Source organism: Diabrotica undecimpunctata, chromosome 1 (genome assembly GCF_040954645.1).
Source record: "Diabrotica undecimpunctata isolate CICGRU chromosome 1, icDiaUnde3, whole genome shotgun sequence".
In the NCBI taxonomy this organism is placed as follows: Eukaryota; Metazoa; Arthropoda; class Insecta; order Coleoptera; family Chrysomelidae; genus Diabrotica; species Diabrotica undecimpunctata.
The window spans coordinates 67308548-67326431 of NC_092803.1; the positions used below are offsets into that span (position 1 = coordinate 67308548).

The following is a 17884-nucleotide window of genomic DNA, read 5'->3' on the forward strand; positions in this document are numbered from 1 at the left end:
GATCATCCTCTATGTTATCTTGATAAATAAGTTTTGGTCTTCCTCTGACTCGTCTTCCGCTGGTCCTCTTTGGTCGAAATTTTTTCTGATCGTTGCATCTTCATCTCGCCTCTATAAATCGATTATATCATAACAAAAAAAAATAATCAAAGAAATCGAAGTACTCAACAAATTTTCAATAGGAAGCGACCACCGATTAATTCGAGGTAAAATACTGTTAAATGTCAAACTGGAAAGAACAAAGATGATCCTAAAAACAAGAAAAAAGAAATGGAGATTCAAGATTTCCCTCAGAAAACAACGACCTGTATAAAGATACACTAACCAGACATATACAAGACTTGCAAGATGAAATGGAAGATTTAGATCAACAAATTATGGCATAACGAAAGCTCTAAAAGAAACGGAAAGGGAGTGCTGCTCGACCGTTTTGACCCATAAAGGAAAACTAAGCCAAAATACCAAAGCTAATAGGTAAAAGAAGATAGCTGACGGAAAAATACGAGTCCAACTACACAACAATGAAAAAATTAAATAAAGATATCCACCGATCAATCAGAAAAGACGTAAGAGAAAACAATTAAAGAGAAATAACTAAAATAATTCAAGAAAACAAAAGTTTAAAAGTTTTGAGGTGAAATACGAACAACAAGGCAACAAAAATATGTACAAAATAAAAAACAAAAATTGAAGCATTACTACGGATAGAACCAAAATCCTTAAGGTTGTCGAATCCTTTTATCGCGGAATGTATTACTGCACCGACGAAACCGACGAAAGGCAAATTGCAATAGAATAAAAATTTAAAATCGTTATTAAATTTCACTATAAAACATGCGTCAAACTATATTATTTTAAAAAATTCTAAAAGTAAACCCTTAACAGAGGACAATACCTCGCTTAATCTTTCCACTTTATATGTTTAGATGCTTCTAGACCGCTATTTCAAATTTTCTCAACAATTTTCTTTTTTAAGTTCTTATATACTTTTACAGGCCTTTCAACTACTTCGATGTATTTTACTCATTAATAGACTGATTTGATTTCCTAATTTGGAACTTTTCTCTATATATACATAATATATTTTCTTTTTATATTTCTTTGTATGTAGGTATATTGATTTATCCTAGTGTTCCTTGAAATATCGTCTTTAGTGATTTATATATTATTTTTAATATTTCCTTATTTAACTTTAAAAGTGTTAGAATTTAAATTTATATATTAAAACAAACGATAAATACTCTTTTTTTGGAATAATTTAAGAAATATTTTGGGATCCACGGGAAAATATATGATTAATCAAATATGGTTCCGAAGAAAATGACTAACACTTTCGACAGCACTATCGTCAATATGTTTATCAGCAGTAATTGGACTTTTTCATTTTCTAAATGATAAGGTAATAGCTTTTTCTAATAACCCTCATTAGAAATACACGTAGCATATTTACAGCACGATTAGCTTTTTAATTAGTATGAAAACAATTTATTATTTTGTTTTTAAATACAGTGATGAGTGCCTTAAGAACAGGCAAAATAACGCAATAGATACAAAACATAATACGTTGTGAAATAATAAGAGATGAAAGTAGTAGAGGTGGGAAATTATAGATAGAAACCTTTAATTTACATTACATTACATTGTAATTCCCTCCTTTAGACGTTAGCTTATGAACTAGTTGACTTCAGTCATAATATTACAAGTATGACGTCGAACATTAACATTTTTTAAATTTCGCACAAAGTAAAAACTGATTGAAGGCAATAAAGCAAATGTAAGTAAACAGTTTAATTAGTAGTAATTTGATAAATACAGAATAACAAGCTATGATAATTCTGTATTAAGAAGAGTGTATGCGACGTCTCAAATCACAGTTTATTATTGATCAATACTTTAATTTTGGATAAAAACATACTCGTACTTCTGTTTTTACTTACATTACTTGATACGTATTACTATGACTGAAGTCAACCAGCTCATAAGCTAACGTCTAAAGGTGGGAAATTTTCGACAGATCTAATGTAATGTAAAGTAAATTATAGGTTTATATCAATAATTTCTCACCTCTACTACTTTCATCTCTTTTTATTTCACAACGTATTATGTTTTCTATCTTTTGCGTTATTTTGTCGGTTCTTAAGGCACTCATCCCTGTAATTAGAATTTATATATTTTTTGTAAATAAGTAACTATAAAAAATGTATAAAGATTAAAAACGACTTATTTATTTTTTAATTTATTTAATTATTGCCTATTCCAGTTTTATGTAAAAATAAACAGAGTATTTAGTAAAATGATTGTTAAAAATAAGACCTAAAGCAGATACCATCATCCAACTGTTGCAATTCGATGTGTACAGTTAAAATATGCCAAAGGACATTAGCTATTATTCTTAAGATTGTGGTCTAGCACAGCTATTTCGAAAAGTTGTCATGAGGAACCCTAGGGTTCCACGACTTAGAACAAAGAGGTAATAGAAAATCCCGAAACATACTTATGTTAATAATAATAGTAATTATAATATTTAGCATTCTGTGGCAGTTTTTTCCCTGAGAGCAGGGATACCTGCCGTGGAACAAAAACTGACATCCGGAAGTAGGTATAAAATGCACATCCATGAAAATGGTGAATTATAATTTATGTTTAGGGTCGCTGCCTAGGGATCGCAAGGACACGTCTGGAACCGGCGCTGGACGTGAAAGCATGCGGGACGTTGGTGGCAGGGTATTATACAATCAGCAACCACAAAAGAGCCAAACATCAACAAGAGTTCCACTCGCTAAAGGTGTTGCGATTGAACTCAAGCCGCCACTCACTCAAGCGGGACGACCGAGGCAGCGCATGAAATGAACTATGCCCATAAATGGAAATATTCTGCGCTTTTATTATAAGGTGATAAACCTCGGCCAAAAACGATCGGCTATCGACAACAGCTGTATGCCGAATTTTGCAGCGAGTACCCAGAAATCGAAGTAAGTATCTGAACAACGAGTCGCAGACCAATACCGAGTACATCTAAGAAATAATCTCATCCCACAGACTAGACGCGATATGATCAGAAGCGAAGTCGAATCAGGGATTCATAACCAAGAGCTAGTTGTGGACCAAGTCTCCAATAAAATCCCTAATGAACAGATTCCTGAGCTTTTCATACAAGGAACTTAAACGGATAACAGGGTAACAACGAGCTGCGTGATAGCCACTTATCAGACAACCGCTACCAAGAGTAAACTCTTGGAAGAAACTAGGTGCACTGTAACAAATTGTGAACACTGAAGTAATACCCAATTACCTATATTGTAGAAGCACATACATTAGAATATTTACAGATGCTGATTTACTGTGCTGCAACAGCAATTGCTAACAGGCATTTAGATCATAACACGACCGGGCACTAATATTGGAAAATTTAATAACAGAATTGCACCTTGGGAAAAAGGCTGCTAGGGAAAATTGAATCATTGCATAGGGACATTGGAGAATTAACGGAATATGTATATCCGAGGAATAAAAAGTAAAAAAATCGTCAAAAGAACCGAAGTCACTCACAAGCATGATCCAGAAAACAACCTCAACAATGCCTGGACACATTAAAACAAAAACGTTTCATTTATTCAGGCCACCTAATGAGGTACAAAGTAAGCAACAACTGAAAATACCACAATAAACTTTTTAAGCATGTAGAGAAGGCGTTTTACAGGAAACTTAATTCCACTATAGAAAATGAAAATAAATCATACCGAAGCCAAGAAGAAATTCATGAGTTTTCGGGAAATCAACTTTCAACGTCAGCTACTTATAACACCAAAGCTGGATGGATTGAAGACACAACGAACAACTGTCAATATTACGATGATATTCCTTACGAACCATTCACCGCTAAAGAAATTTCAAATATTATCAAAAAGCTTTATAACTGGAAATCTCCTGAACCAGGCGGAGTTCAAAACTTCTGGTTAAAGAAGATTAGGAGTGTTCATAAGACATTTTAAGTATTGATTAATCATGTTATCACTAATTCGCAGGAAATATCATCATTTCTTACACAAGGAACTACTGCGATTTTGATCGAAGGATCAAAATAAAAGCCAAGATCTAGCAAAGTACAGTTCAATTACTTCGAACTTTGTACAAATTGGTCACATTCTGTGTAGCCCGGCGTATCTACCGACACTGTGCTCTAAACAATATCATAGAGCACCAACAGAAAGGATGTATTAGAGGCTACATGGGCTCCAAAGAGCAACTTATGAATGACCCCGTCATTTCTAACCAGGCACACATCAAAAAAGGAACTTTTTTACTGCCTTAATTGAGTACAAGAAGGTCTTTGATTCAGAGCCGCATGAGCGGCTTATAGATATACTGAAATTATGGAAAGTCGATGATAATCTAATGACCTTTTTGAAGCATATAATAGCAGAGTGGAAGACTAAAAGTTACCTTCAAATACTTGGTGAAACCAATATCGAAATATTTTATATTCTTCATGGGAGTAGAAATAGCAAAACTTCTGAGAAGTTTTATATGTAATTTCTGATGTTTTAGCAATAAAATACTTTTTTTTTTAAATTAAAATTAAAGACAGTCAAGATTTCCTTTCACGCAAAAATAGTCTATGTATCTGTTGATACGTATTTCGCTTTAATAAAGCTCATCAGAACAGTTATTCATAGGCTTTCTCAACGTGAAAATTAATCTTTTCCTGTCTTTGTGAAGCAACGATAAAATGGCTTCGAAACGGACGCAATAGCGACATCTGATATTAAATCCGTAAAATAGTTTCGAAACACAATTCAGATAACTGCCTTAATCTGAACCTTCTATAAATGCAAGGTATAACAGACGCTGATAAAGATGTTAATAGAGACATGGGGAATCTAAAATTTGCATTCCACGACATGTCTCCTCAGCTAAGCAGAAATCGTTAGCGAATTGGTTTCTTGTACTCATACAGAGTAGATAAGAATAAAAATAAAATTAAAGACAGTCAAGATTTCCTTTCACGCAAAAACAGTCTATGTATCTGTTGATACGTATTTCGCTTTAATAAAGCTCATCAGAACAGTTATTCATAGGCTTTCTCAACGTGAAAATTAATCTTTTCCTGTCTTTGTGAAGCAACGATAAAATGGCTTCGAAACGGACGCAATAGCGACATCTGATATTAAATCCGTAAAATAGTTTCGAAACACAATTCAGATAACTGCCTTAATCTGAACCTTCTATAAATGCAAGGTATAACAGACGCTGATAAAGATGTTAATAGAGACATGGGGAATCTAAAATTTGCATTCCACGACATGTCTCCTCAGCTAAGCAGAAATCGTTAGCGAATTGGTTTCTTGTACTCATACTTTTTTTTTTCTTTGGGTACCGTACGCTATGCAGCGTGTAGGCGTTCATGCTGGTTGTCAAATGTACAGAGATCCTGTTTCCACTCTTCTTATCATCGTACTGACATCAGGTATGCCACACCAGTTTTTTATGTCTCCGAACCATGAATATTGCTTTCACCCATCGCCTCTTCGACCTTTAACTTTACATATTAAGATAACATATTTGTTATTTTGTAGAACGTGGCCCAAGTATGAAACATTTCGCTACTTTACGAGATCTTACAATTCTCTTTAGACTTTAGGTCTTCTTAGGACCTCATTATTTTTTACATGGTCGCCCCATGAAATTCTAAGCAGCCTTCTGAGGCACCACATTTGAAACAACTCCACACTATTTAAAGATCTTACTTTAAGTCTTTAAGATCTCACTTTCTTAGATCAGGATGGGCCATATATATCATTTCAAGGCCTGACTTCTTAAGTTAACGAAGACGTTTCTATTCATTATCTTCACTTATCTTCACTTTCAGACCAGAGTCCCACTGGGGACGCTGTTTAATGTAAGTTGTTTAAATTTTTCAATCCGTTCAATGGCTCTATTATTTATATTAAACTGAGCTTCCATACGGGGTTGTGTACTGATTATCATATATTTGGTTTTTGCTTTATTGATTTTAAGTCCGTACTCCTCTCCCACTTCATTTATGATATTCACTAAATCTTACAACTCCTTTATATTTTCTGCTATCATAGCCGTATAGTTAACATATTGTAAGTAACTAATAGGAAGACTGAAATATCTTTTCTACATAAATGTTGAACAGTAGTGGGAAAATGATACAACCCTGTCTTACATCTTTCCTTATCTCCATTCATTTTGTGTATAGGCCGTTAATGATTCTTGGTTTCGCTTTAGCTATTGCAATGTTTTTAATGACACTTAGAGAAAGATGGATATATAGGCGACTTACTTCTCTTTTTCGTTTTAAACTATGTAACTTAAGCCATTATCATATTTAGAGGCGTTTGCTATTGGTTAGGTGTTCTCTGCAAAATTATTTAATTAAATCATTATTTGTTAGTGGGGCATTACTACTAACTGTCAGGTCAATGTCAGGTCGAGCATATAACTCTGTTACTATACATGTGTAGACATGACTTTATCTGTTTTTTAATGTGCCTGTAGTAAGTAATCATTCCATCGTTTTCGTGGTCTTCCTACTGGTCCTCTTCCTATTGGGAAACCGTGGCTCGCCGTCTTTACTACTCAATTTGTTATCATTTGGCTTATCTGATCATTTCAATCCACCCTTCTATTTTTTACCCAGTCCTTAATATTATCCACCTTGGATCTCCGTCGTTTATATGTATTTTTAGTTTTGTTCCATAGTGTCTTACTATCGATGTGTCTAAGGATTTTCATCTTTGCTGTTTCTAGCATTGTTTTTTGTTTTCTCTGTGCCAGGTCGTGTTTCTGCAGCGTATGTGATTATTGGTCTGGATATTGGATGATTGTATTGTAAATTTCTTTTACGATATATTTATTTCTCCATATTGTTTCATTTAGGCAACCTATTGATCTGTTTGCTCTGTTCATTTGATCTTCTACTTCTGTTTCGAGCTTGCCTTAGCTAGATAGTGTAATGCCTAGATAGTTAAACTCCATCACTTATTCTATTATCAAACCCTCCAGCTCTAATTTACATCTCGATAGATTTGTTGTTATAACTATGCCTTTTGTCTTTTTTTTGGGAAATGAACGTGTTAAATTTCCTGATGGCTATATTAAATTGGTGCAGCATACGTGGTAAATCAATGTCACTTTGAGAGATTACTGTTGATTCTTACTTTACTATTTCATCCATGATTAGGCTAAACAATAGAGGACTCAGGAGAATCACTCTGTTTTATTCCATTGCCACCTTCAATTGGGTTAGTTAGCTCTCCTTCTACTTTCCGTTTTGATTATTCCTAGAAGTATATCTCTTTCGTCCTTTAATTTGACTTTGTCAAATACCTTCTTAAGGTATATCGTCGCTGCACGATCATTCCAACCTAACACCTTATTGTTCTGTGTTGAAATTACATTCACTTTATTTGTTATTACTTTGTTATATGAATTTTCATATACTATGTAAACTAAAAATAATTTGACCAAAATCAGAATTTGATATTACATCGAAAAGCCAATCTTCAATACTTACAATATCTTGTTCAACAAAAAATAAATTAGATCTATGAAATTGTAACCTTTCGCATATCATGGACAAACTGGCTCTATGTAGAATGTTGTCCAATCTTCTACTTGAATATGCTTGACGTAACTTCAAGCCATTTGGTATTAGGTTGTTGTCTCTACATCCCCGTAAAAATTTGATGGAATTTTGATAATGTTTCTTGTAAAAAATTTCTAATCTCCGAAAATTTTGAATAACGCTGGGCCCATAACAGTTTCTTAATATTGTTCTGAAGCTATTTTCTTGTGGCATGTTAGAGTAATTACTGTTTAAATGGGAATAAGCCACAATTAAAGATTAAAGTACGTTTATTGACGTTTCAATTTCCACTTCGGAAATTGTTCTCAAAATACAAACACTGTTTATTAGTACTTTGGTTGCTAATTTTAGTGTTGTGTTTAATAAATTAATTTCTGTGTAGTTCTTCGGATACGATTTCTCTCGCTTTTTGAAGAGATGAATTAGGATGCTTGGTCTTTATTTTTATGATATTCTGTGTTGTTCTATTATTTTTTAGTTTAGTTTACGGTGGGCAGGGCACGTGGACGGCATGCATGAGAATAGAATCCCCAGAAAATTACTAAATGCAAGAATGCTGGGAAAAAGACCTGTTGGAAGACCTAAAAAGAGATGGGAAGACGAAGTCGATGAGGATGCCAGGAACTGCCTGGGAACGCGTTCATGGAAAAGAACAGCGGTAAATCGAAATGATTGGAGAAGCCTGTTGAAGGAGGCCAAGGCCCGATTTGGGCTAAAGTGCCATTAAATGAATGGATGGTTTAATACATTAATTCCTGTGTAGTTCTTCGGATACGATTTCTCTAGGTTTTTAAAGAAATGAATTAGGATGCTTGGTCTTTATTTTTATGATATTCTGTTTTGTTCTATTATTTTTTAGATTAGTTTTAATATTTGTTTAATTAGATCTGGTCCTCCGTACTTTAGGAGCATATAAGATATTCCAGAAATGTTAAATGAAGAAATGCAGGCTGCTCTTAAACAAATGAATAGTAAAAATAAATACAGGAGAAAAACGAATTATATGTGAAATGTTAAAAATGAGATCAGTTATCCAGAAATCTGTGCAAACTCTTTTTAATAAATATTTGCAGGAAGGCAGCAAACCGGATGTATGGAAAACAATTATACAAACTCCTCACGAACATTATCAGCAATAGATTTACTAGTAAATGCGGCAAATATCAACCAGTAGAGCAGCAGAATGTAGAAAAGGGTTTAGCACCATTGATCATCTACAGACTATAAAAACATCAATAGAAAAGACCACCGAATACAATATTTGTTTTCACTTGGTCTTCAATGATTTTCACAATGTTATTTCATTCAGTTAAAACGTGGGCCTTCATACTAGAATAGATATACAAACCTACTAAACAATATACATTAAGGTTTCTTTTTATGCTGATTATTTTTATGCGATTTTAAAGTTAAGCGGTTTGTATTTCATCCAAAAATGTACCCAAAAGTTTCTATTATTAACTATTATAAATAAATATTAACTATTCACATCTAGATGTCAGTTAAGTGAGAGTTCGCAATTCGGGGATTCTCTTGTTACATGACGTCCCTATTACATCATTGCGAGTTTCGCATTGAGAGGTATAACCTGTCATTGTTTTAAAATCATTTTTCTCTTTGTGGTGCTTAGTTTTATAATAAGTTATTTGAAATTTTGCTGATTACAAGTTTTAATATAATATAATAAGCAACACGGTTTTTGGATTGAAACGTTTCAAGTGAGTGTCGTAAAGTTTTTGCCATCCTAAAGAGGTTTTTGCCATCTCAATATCATAAGTCTAATTTTACTTAATTCTTTTTTTAAGATTTTAATTGGCCCAATGGAGAAAAAAACATCAAAGACAATCAATTTTGTTGAAATCGAAAATTGCAATTTTAGATCGCTTAGGAAAAGGAGAAGGATCTACAGCAATTGGAAAACATTTTAATTTAGGCGAATCAACTGTCGAATCAAGAGCAATTAAAAAGAATTAAGTTGCTATAAGAAAGTCTATAATTTCTGGTACAAAATTACGCGCCAAATTTACATCTTACTCAAGGGATGTATTATTACAAAGAACAGAAAAAGCCATCGCAATTTGGATTAACGAACAAATTCAAAGAAGAAGTGTTTATTTATTCCAGAAAAAATCTCTTCAGTTTTATGAGTTAATGAAACAGTCAGATCCACCAACTTCCACTTTCCAAGCTAGTAAAGAATTTTCAGCTAGCAAAGAACGGCTAAGCAAGTTTATAAAAAGAAATGCACTTCATAATATCAAGATAACATGAGAAAATGCTACAGAAAATGAAGCGGTAGCAAAAATATTTCCACAGGAGGTAGCGAAAATTATTAAAGATGGGGACTATTATGCCGATCAAGTATTTAAGGCTAATGAAACGAGACTGTATTAAAAAAATTGCCTAACAGTACTTACATCGCAAAGGATAAAAAAACTGCAAGTGAACATAAAGCAAGTAAAGATCAAGTAACATTATTACATATTTTGTAGCAATGCATCAGGAGATCGGACGTTGAAACCGCTCTTAATAAATAAATCTCTTAGATTTAAAACAACTGCCAGTGCATTGGATGGCTAACAAGAAAGTCTGGGTGACAACAGCTGTTTTACAGAATCGTTCAATAATTACTTCGTGCCAGAATTAGAAGCCTAGTTGAAGGAAAAATTTCTCGATTTTAAAGTTTTATGTATTATTGACAATATAGCATGTCATCCAGACTTAAAACATCCAAAGGTTCAAATAGTATTTTTTCCGCCCGATACAACAAGCCTTATTCAGCCATTAGATCAAGGCATAATTGCAACGTTTAAAAAATATTATGTAAAAGCAACTTACAAATCCATTGTGAGTGAACTAGAAAATGAGCCCTTAACAGTAAAAGATGTGTGGAAGCAATTTTCTATTTTTGATTGTTTGATTTATGTTGCATCTGCTTCCGCTCAAATAAGACCAAGAACTTTAAATGTCTGCAATTATATTAAGAGTTGCACACATTTGCAGACAAAAAGTCTGTAAATATATTAAGAGTTATACAAAGAGCATTGGAACGAAAAATAATGTTTTACACACAGGAAAATAAATGAAATATATAGATAAAGAAATCGGTCAAAGAACCAAATTTGCAGATGTATGAGGACATATTGCAGAGCTGCAATGACAACAGTTGGTACATGTAGCTCGGAGAGATCAAATCAGATGGTCAAGTTACTGGCATACTGGAAAACCAAACAGATACAACAAACAATGTCAGAAGATCCTCGAAGAGTTTTTTTAACTCCAATTGAAATTACAATCTATCCAAAAATAAATAATAATAAGTATATAATAATAGTAATAGTCTCCCGTTTTATACCGCTGTCGCGGCTTTGGGAGTATAGCAGGGTAGTCTGCTATATCTAGGGCCTACGGTATACAAGGAAGGTAACATGGCCAGTGCTACGCTTCAACCGTCTATTATTACCCCTGGTTTTACCCAAGGTACTCATTTTTATTCAGGCTGGGTCGACCTGGGGCCTATAGACATTTTTAAAATGTTAAGATGTTCTTGCCGGCGGTAGGATTCGAACTCCGGACCACCGGCTTGCGAGGCAAGCATCCTACCGCTTGCGCTACGCAGGCCCATAATAATAAGTAATTTGTTTATTTACATAGCGTGTAGGAGCCTCTTCTAGTGTAGAGTCCTTTTTTATTTAGCAAGTGTAAATGTTACTTATTTATTGTGAATAGTTTAATTAAACAATATGTTAAGTAATAAAATATTAAAACACAATCACAACTACATATCACATAAATAAGGTAAAATTTAAAATACAAAGGTTTTGGTTAAACATTAAATATGTTTGGTAGATCATTTCGTTTAAAAAGGTTCAACCTAGGCACGTCATTATCGTCATCGAATAACCGCTTCGCGAGTAAATAATTCATGATACAGTACATGAGTAGATGGATGGATAATTTTAAAAAGTATGAAGGAAGTAGCTGGTTTTAAATAGTACAAGAAAGAGAGCATGGAGAAATATGAAAAAGGTATATGTTCAGCAGTAGACAGACAGTGGCTAAAAAAGAAGAAGGACTTACATGACCCAATTAAAAGTCGTGAGAATGAGGAAGGAGAAAAGACCTAAGCAAAGCCGGTCTGGAAACCAAAAGCATATAAAAAAACAGACAGATGGACTTGAAATAGTTGCACTAGATGAAGAGAGAACAGTGCCGATTACATATTTAGAGTCCCAACAGGCTTTCTTACCGCACATGCACCACTCAAGAGATACTTGCATATAATGTGACTGTTTCATGAAGACTGTAGCAGCAGACTCTGTAATAGAGGACCTGAATCTATCAGCCATATCTTACATGACTGAAAGGCATTAGATCTCAAACGGCTTGGCTAGGCGGCAAACACTTGGAGATTATTAAGTGACAACATATATCCAAAAATATATGGTACCCATTTCCTAGACCTGTACAAGCTGGTATATAAAGTATTTTCGGAGTCCTAGAATGTTGGTTTATACGACGGCTTATAAAAAAAAGATAATTTTACTACAGAGCAAAAAGTTGAACTCCTTCAAATGCAAAAAAATTAAATTATAATACGTAATCTTTGATTTATTGTAACAAATATCTCTTTTTACCTTTTTGTTTATTCTTTTAAGTATGTCATTCACTAATAAGTTTCTCAGTAACAAGATTCTATCTCAATAAAAAATTATAGGAAGTTATCGGAGATTTTATCACTAATATCCCTTCTGTCTATTTTATTATTTATCCTAATAGCAAGTGAATCGGTTCCAAAATTACATGTGTTGGAGTTTCATATCTAACAGCTAAAGCCTAACACAACGTATTAATAACAACAATTTCACGGTATTGCGAAGAGTTAATGATGTGTCATTACTACATTCTTTCCTTTTGTTAATACCTACTTTCTAAAATGTTAAAAATCAATTGGTTATTAATTTGTTTTGCTGGTTAATTAGCCATTTTTAAATAGGTGCTTATGCTAAAACTTTGTACGATTCCTATGTCTAACGGAAAACTTCTAAATAGGTTTAGGAAATTTTACGAAATGGAGATTTTTATTTAAATCAGTCTTATAATAAAGAGTTATTCGTTCATGAGGTAAAATAGCTACAGGTAACAGTTTGTTTAAAAACAATAATACTGAAAATAAAACCTTTGGTGGGATTTGTAAATATTTTTTAAAGGTTTGTATGTATTATCTGTATATGGATTCTAAGATAATCCATTATTAATACCCGTACATATCAATAATAGAAGATTGGAATGCACCAATAGGTACAGAACAATTAAATGGGCTATACAGGAAACTATGGGAAAATGAAAAGAATGGAAATGGACAGACAATGTTGGAATTTTATGAATAATTCCAAAATAGATAACACTTTCTGGAAACTAGCTGTAGAAGAAAGATATACTTAATAACAAATTATGGTAGAAATATGTAGATGATATATGGTCTATTGTATCAAAGTTGTTGGACACATTACTGATGAATATAAACGATAAAAAAAGTCGATAACATTTGCCATAAAAGACATATAATAAATCACCTTTGCTGAATGTTTAAATCTTAGTAAAGGATACTGGATATAAAACTCATGTTTACAGAAAAGCAACGGACACTAACAGATATCTGACCCACAAATCAAACTACAACATAAAGATTAAAAACGGAATCATTAAATTATTATATTCTATTATTAAAGAGACAAAATTCCTTATCCTAACAGAAATTTGGCTGTGAAAGTTGGACAATGGACTCTGAAATAGAAAAAAGAATAGATGCCTTTGAGATGTATATATACAGACGAATGTTGAGGATTCCATGGGTACAAAGAGTTACTAATGTTGAGGTACTTCGTCGCATGTGTAAACAAAAAGAATTACTAAGAATAATCAAAGAGAGGAAAATGCAATACTTGGGTCATGTGCTGAGAGGCGAAAGATATGAATTACTTCAAGTTATACTAGAAGGAAAAGTACAGGGCAAAAGATCAGTAGGAAGACGCCAGAACTCGTGGCTGAAAGACCTAAGGAGATGGTCCGACCGCTCATCCGCAGAGATCTTTCGCGCAGCAGTTTCCAAAACTACAATTGCCATTTGGATCGCCAACCTTCGAAAGGAGACGGCGCAATGAGAAGAAGAAGAACAGAAATTTACATAGACCATAGGGCGGGATTCTATAACATATGTAAGATATAATAGGAGGAAAATAATAATACCATACACCAATACCAAAAGAAAAGCATAAAAGAAGAGCAAATAATTACAATAGCAGACAATTAATACCCAGGTTTCTTTATCTAATATTATTTCAGTAACTAATATCAAATCTAAATTAAGAGCTTCATCATCTCCCATAGTTAACCCAGGTTCAATGAGAACTAGCAAAATTTTAAAACCACCCACGTTCAATGGCTAAACAGAATGAAAAACTTATTGTTTTCAATTAAAAGCTGCAGCTAGAGCAGATGGCTAGAGTAAGAAGGAAGTGGTAGCTTTCTTAGTAGGTTAGCTTCGATCACAGGCAGTAACCGTCTTACATTTTCTTACCCAAAATCCATCTAAATCAGGTCTTCCTGCTGACAGTTCGATATCAAAAGCATATTGAAACCCTGCAAGAATTTGACGCAGATATTAAAAGATAATTGCATTTGGCGTACTATCAGGCACCTAAAGGTTTTCTGGAACAAATTGGTATACAGGCATTTATAGATGGACTACATAATGTCAAAATGCAACAAGCTCTCCAATTACAATACCACAAAACGCTTGATGAAGCACTAATATCAGCCTAGGTGTATGAAGCCTGGACAAAAAATATTTCTACGTTGAGCCCAAAATTTAAAAGAAATAAGATTTCGAGAAAATTAAGAAGTCAAAATCGCAGATAAACAATCTATTTTTTTCCAGACATCGAGCATACTGCGGAATTTTCGGATCTTGGATCTTTTCAATTGCGAAAGAATAGAGCATTCCAGAGAATCTTCTGGAATCTGAAGTTGCACATTTGAAGGAGCAACTATCGATTAGTAAAAATGATATAAAAAGTGACAACGACAGGTGTTTATTTTGCAAAATGATTATTTGAAGACCTATTTGGCAGGAAATGACCAAATACAGTGGAACTGTAAAAGTCTACTGGACTCAATGGGAATTTCTGTATCTTTCCAATGATTTATTATATCGGAAATAAGTCCCCATGGAGTACGTACAGTTTAACAAGTGGTACTGCCAAAATCACACATTAAAAGTGAGTTGCAAGAACTTTATAGCAGCCTTTCTGTGGCTCATTTTGGTGTCAAAAGACATTGGCCAGGGTTCCAGACAGATTTTTATGGCACAATATCTTTCCGCAGAGGCCCTTGAACGACTTGAAACAAGTACTTAAGAGTTGCAATTAATTCTTTTTCAAAATGGCCCGAAATCGCACTCCTTCCTAATCAAAAAGTAACTACAGTAGCAGAAACATTCATAACACACGACATATCAAGACATAAAGTTCCTTTAAAGTTGTTATATTCTGATTAAGGGCGATATTTTGGATCAGAATTATATCAAAAATTAATAAAAATTTTGGATACCAAAAAAACTTGCACTACTCCTCTTCATCCTTAATCAGACATAATGGTCGAAAGACATAATAGAACTGTTTGTCAATACCTTTTAATATTTGTCGCTGATAATAAAAAAGATTGAAATACTTTCATTCCTCTATTTCTGTCAGCCTATAGAGGTTCCAAGCTTCAAATAAATTTAAGGCAAGGCTCGGCATGCATGTTACAAGTATAACTTTATTATATAAATTATAATTATATAAAAAGAAATACTAAACATGTCGGGAGAGTGTCATGAGTTTTTTCCTGTTTTTTTTTTGGACATAATTTACAATAGAGTTACTAACGAAAGAATTTTACAGTGATAATTAAGTGTGCTTCTCTGTTAAAAGATAAATGACGTGCTACGATTTTTCTGACGGATAATCTTAATTAAAGTTAATTTCATGTAATCGAATAAACTATCTTTCATAAAAGTTGTCCTAGGAACGTACCTCAAAAATATTGAAAATATCAGCTTAATCTCATCTGCTTTAAAAAGCAGAAAAATTTAAATTTATCTAGATAATCGTGGATGCTACAGAAAAAATGTCAAAGTAAACTAACATCAATAAAGATTCAAATTCCTTAAAAAAAATACGTGAAAAACAATGTGGGGTATATAGTAAAAAGGAGACTATATGCAGATTAGATAAATGAACAAAAAAATAGAATAACAAAAATAGGAATTTTTAGGAATAGGAAAAGAAGTTACTGAAGAAAGTAGTATAAGCTAAAAAAACGTAAAAGAAGAACTGTAGAACCAGAAAAAAGCTACGATAATAGAATCAAAGAGCTCCGAATAAAAAGTTGTAAAAGTTAAGAAGAAATGGAACTTTGGTCGAAGTATGGTAAAGCGTGGACATTATAGTAGATTGGCAAATACATTAGCAAATTAAGAAACTAATTTGAACGACACTACACTACCTAGATTTTTCTAAAAGTCGAACTCCTAGAATTATTAATATCTTGCGATGCTATATTTTGAATATGTTCAATTTTGTTTTTTGTTCAAGTATTTGAACAAAAAACAAACATAACTTTAAATATCCTTTGTATTTTGTTATGTAAATGTTATGTTACGTAAATAAAAAGCTCCAAGCAATTAGGGAATATCATATAAAAAAGATTATCACAAATTTCTTAACAAAACACTGTATGAAGATAAAAAAAATATGAACCACCATAAAAGTGCAGGAGCCAAAGACATCCCTGTAAAAGTTATTAACCATGGGAGAAGCACTTAAAGTCTCGGTATGTAACCTTTTCCTAAAAATATGAGAACGGGAAAAAATAGAGAGGAAAACGAGGTCAAAATATGGAAAGACGCAATAGTATGTCCAATAAAAGAATTACTCATCTATATGTAAACCATAAGCTTTGGCAAAAATCATAAGAAACAGGTTGGACAAATATCTAAATGAACAGATTGGGGAATACCACAAAAGATTCAAATAAAGAGATCGAGCTTTGATAAAATTTTGTTTCATTGATGTAGAATATCACGTATGAATAACAATTAAAGTTTAATCTCATAGTTATCGTTTTCAAACTTAGGATTAGGTAGTAATCCTTATTAAGCATAATAATGCTTATTGCGCTTTTAATTCTAGAAACGATAATGAGAATATTATTATCTATATATTATTATATATTTATCGTTCTCAAAATACTTAATTCATTTTTATATTTTCGGTATTTCGAGAACATTCCCGAAGTGGAAATCAAAACGTCAAAGAAACGTATTTTCAACTGAAATTGTAGTTAATTCTCAATAAAGATATTAAACATTAAAATGGTACAAGAAAGTAGCTTCCGAACAATATTAAGGTAATTAGATTGAGAAGAATGGCATTAATAAAGTAGACCGACAGTAGAGAAGGGAGTAGATAGACAAATGTATGATACAAAATTAAAAAGGTAAAAATGATCCGTTGTCAATAGTACTTTCAATTCCTTGTTAGATAATACAAATCCAAGAAATTATCTACGACAATATAAGCCAGGTTCAAACATTAAACGACTTAATAGCAAGAGAAAATTTGTATTTGCATAATGACCAAGTAGTTAAATTCTAATCTAATAGGAAAACCGATAACGAAGTTCTTACTATCCCCTCGTATACTTTACACTAATCTACTTAGAGCTCGCCACAATCGAGGGAATTACATTTTTGTCAATAGACGGCTATTAAAAACGCATATTGCCCCACCGAGAACTTGTCAATTACCATTAAGACAAAAACGTTAGATACTAGGAAAACATCCCCACTACCACCATATCTTAAGAAAGTGGCAAACAGAACTCTCATTCTCACCTAAGGGCTGCCGATAGAATATAGCATTTATTTACTGTCTAGGTTTAGTGAAAGTGTTTCGTCGACTGCCGGCCAAAAATTGATGGGTTTTCGATATAATTGTACGTTATTTTCGTGATTGGTTGGTGGTTTTCCTTTATTAGAGAATAGTGGTACTTTTAAAATAGTGAAGATTTTATTATTAGGTTCGTACATTTTTTTATTACTAAAACAATTAAATTTTAATTTATATTGTTTTTATTTGAACTTTCAAGGAATTAAAAATATTCTTTAAATATTTTTTTTATTTAATTTGAATTGCTAAGGGCGTTCATATATTTTTTAATAAA

General features: G+C 32.8%; 1 protein-coding gene across 3 annotated transcripts in view; it reads left to right on the forward strand.

Moving 5' to 3' along the window:
- Positions 1–17884, forward strand: part of LOC140450391 (acyl-CoA Delta-9 desaturase-like) — a 212434-nt gene that overhangs the window by 144206 nt on the left and 50344 nt on the right. The window contains exon 1 of one of the 3 annotated variants that reach the window (XM_072543992.1): positions 17492–17740. The exons of the other annotated variants lie outside the window; for them this stretch is intronic. The gene's annotated coding sequence lies outside the window, so the exon portion shown is untranslated. Of the gene's footprint in view, positions 1–17491; positions 17741–17884 lie in introns of those variants that run through there. 3 annotated transcript variants of the gene reach the window in all.